Here is a 3,683-nt window from a genome sequence, read left to right as displayed (position 1 = left end):
CTTCCTGCTCGGGCTCGTGTTTCTCCCATCCCAGAAGTGCTTCCCTGCCCCCATTTGCTCAGGCTTAAAATGCTGCCCCAATTTTGGGTGGTGACGAGTGGAAGAAAAAGCCTTCTCGGACCAAGTGGGGATGGTGAGTTGTTCTGATGGGAGGAGAACCAGGAACGGAGAGGAAGGACTGGAGGCCCAAAGGGAGCTGTGAACGCTAGGAAGACATCTCTTGGACAGCTGGTGGAGGGGAGGGGACACCCTGGTGGCCTCAGGGGAACTCAAATGCTAATGCAAAACACGCACTCCGGCGGCGCCTTATGCAACATGGATAACCGGAATGATTTGGGTCAGATTCTAAAATGCCCCCTTTCCACACGGGAACCAGCGGTGGCTCCTGAGTCAAGTTCTTATCACTTCCAAACACGTGGCAGGAAGCAGGGCTCACGTTTCTAGTTGTAGTTCCAGAAGCAGCAGCCAAAGCATCTTTGTTCGAGACACATTGGTAACGGCCAGAAGACACAGTTAAACTGGTAGACCATCTCGTCTGTGAATGTGAAGAAAACGTTCTTTTCATTTGAAGGTCTCTGTGCTCCTGGAGCCTTCAGTCACGTACCTGTGTGATGCCAGCGGCTTTCTAAATCAGTATGTTTTCTTCCGTATTTTCAGCTGTGAGCCATCTCTTGATGTTTCTCTTAGCTGGGCCCACACAATTACAAAGAAGGATAAATGCAATTCTCCTTTTATGCTCCCTTTTGCTGTGAACTTTAGTAATCCCGTTATTTGCAGCTCTCTCTACCTCTTGAGAAACGTAAGCTACTTTAATAAGCTAATAACTCGGTGTTCAAAGAACCGGTTTTCCCCCTCAAAATTCAGGATTGCCAGGTTAAATACAGGATTCTCAGTCATACGCGGACTTCGAATAAATGAATGCTTTTGAAGTGTGAGTATGTCCCAGGCAATATAAGGGCATCCAGTATTTTTATTTGCTAGATCTGGCAACACAAGGTATCAAGGAAAAAGATGCGGGCGTGACACTCCCTTTGCCTCAGCCTCTTCTCTCCTTCTGGGCTGCCCTTTGCCAGAACAATCGAGGTTCTGTAGGTGCCGCCTGGGACAGCTACCTCTGTGGGCCCATATCAGGAGTCCATTTACACCTTAGGGTAATTACAGGCTTTCAGCTGATGATAGGAGAAACTCAAATTTCATAGACTTTGAGTCACGTGCGTACAAAGTCATGCCTTTGTGCATCCGCTAATGACTGTGTGTATATATTTATGAAATTGTTATATACACATCTGTGTGTGTATATATATATATATACACGTTTCTAAATATGCTATATTTATTTAGAAGTTTCTACTTCAGTATTTTAGGTGTCCTTTGCTTTCCAAGATCCTAGCCCTAACCTCAAAAAGGCAGCTTTAGAGACCCCATCCCACTAGTTGAAAGCTGAAAGACTCCCTAAGCCTCAGTCTCTTCACCCATAAAATTATAGTAATAGAACTGACCCCCAAAGAGGATAAAGTAGATGTCACATGCAAAACAGCTGGCACCGTGCTTGACATGTAGTGTGCACACCTTATATTTTCCCTTCCACACCAGGGAGGAAAATCTTGGAAACAGACATATTTGTTCAGTAAAAGCCTCCTGTGCACTGACTCGGAGCCGAACACTGGCTTCCAGGGGAGTCAGCCCCGGTGCCCACCTCCTTGGCGCACAGCCGCCTCCCTACGCCGCTCGCCCCACCGCCTAGGCACAGGGCCTCCTGGGTTTCTTGCCCCCTGGTGTGTCGGGCCACATGGCAAATGAGCTGTGAATGGCAGTGCCGTGCCACGTGTAGGCCAGCACCCTTAGTTCCCCGGGCAGGAGCCCCGGCTCTTCCCCCTTCCAAGACAATCTGGAAACGTGATGGAAAGAAGCCTCCAAAAGCCCAGAGTCTTTTTTTTTTATTTTTAAACTTTATTTTTTATATTTAGTAATTGAAAATATAACCAATAATTAAAAATAAGAAAACGCAGTTGAATAAAAACATACATTTCTCAATTAAATGTACTGAACACATAAAAACTTTTTTTGTATCATACAACATTATATAACATATTTGGTTCATAGCAATGCAACCACACAATATTTGTCCTTTTAGGTCTGGCAAAAGTCCAGATTCTTGGGTAACTTTGATGAGAAGAGGCCCCTGCCAAGCTGGGGGTTGGCTCAGGATGAAGCCACCAAGATTTGGGATGTATGTTACTGCAGCATAAGCTAAACTAAACTGACTGATGTATGTAAGCAAATCAACTGCATAACAGTTTGGACAAGGGCAACTATATATATGTATGAAACAGGGGCAGCATGGAGAAGCATGTAATTAACTCGCTAAAAATCTATATCCTTAGTATTACATTTTGGAAATACCTACATTATTATATTGAATTTTTCTTCCATCTTTGGTTGTATTAATTGTGGCAGTGGCTGAATTGTGAGATAGATATGCTCCTTACAGACTCATCTTTTTACTCTGTCCTTTACCAGCCACAGGATAGTGTGGTAAGCACCACAGCTGTTGAGGGTCGTTTTTCAGAAACTCCCAGAGGAGGAGGAAAGGGGAAATGGGGACCAGTGTGGGTCATTAAAAGTCCACATTAGGGCTTGGAATTCCTTCCCTGGGAAGAAGTTTACTGGTGTCACGTCCTTTTTTTCTTTTCAGAGTAACAAAGCTGCTTTTCCTCCAATTTTTTTTGTAATTTTGAAAAATTTCAAATCTACAAAACAGCCGCAGCAGTTCAGTGAACCCGTATGTCACAGGTTCAGCAGGTGTTCTTGTCTGACACTTGCTTCATCTTTCCCTCCCCTGCCCTCCTTGGCTGAATCTTTCAAAAGTCGCAGAGATGATGAATATTGGCCCTAAATATTTTGACACGCATCTAAAAACAAGGATATGCTCTTAATTGATCACATATAAGTATCATACTCAAGAATTTTCACTTGGAGAAAGACAGTATCTAATAGGCATTCCTGATTCAAGTTTCCCCAAACCTACCTTTTATAGGATTCCTTCACCTTGGATCAGGCATTATATCTATTTGTTGAGCTTCTTTAATCTCTTTTAACTGAGAATGGGCCTCACTGCCTCTTTTTGTCATTCACATTACTGCCATCTGTAAAAGGTGCCATATCACCTTCATTTCCTGGAAGGATCATGCTTGATAAAATGGACTTGAGCCATTTGGTCCTGGGAAAGACCATTTCTAGAAGCCCGATCACAATGGACTTGTAAGAATTAGCAGGGACTCGGCTTAACCCAAGAGCTCCTTGGGTCCCAAGGAGCGTTTGGAAACCCTGGACTGCTCATGCACCTGGTCCCTGTTCCTAAAACCTGAGGCACCTTGTGAAGTTGGAAGAGAAATGCTGGAAGGATTTGGGGTTGAATGAATTGACGACGGCGAGAGGAGAAACAAACCCCTTGCACTTGTCCTCTCTTTGAGTTCTCTGTTGTGCCTCCAAAGCAGGAGCGGCTGTGAAGCCCTTTTAAGGATTCCTCTTGTTAAAGGCAACTGGCAAACACATCCAGGGCCAACAACTTTGAGGAATTCCCTGAAATTCCCTCTGCACGTGTCCAGCAGAAAGAGCTCCTGCGGGAAGGCATGGAGGAGGCGATTTGTTCAACAGCCCTGGGGGAAAAAAATCCAGACTCG

Source organism: Dasypus novemcinctus, chromosome 18 (genome assembly GCF_030445035.2).
Source record: "Dasypus novemcinctus isolate mDasNov1 chromosome 18, mDasNov1.1.hap2, whole genome shotgun sequence".
Classification (NCBI taxonomy): domain Eukaryota; kingdom Metazoa; phylum Chordata; class Mammalia; order Cingulata; family Dasypodidae; genus Dasypus; species Dasypus novemcinctus.
This window is presented reverse-complemented; position numbering follows the sequence as displayed.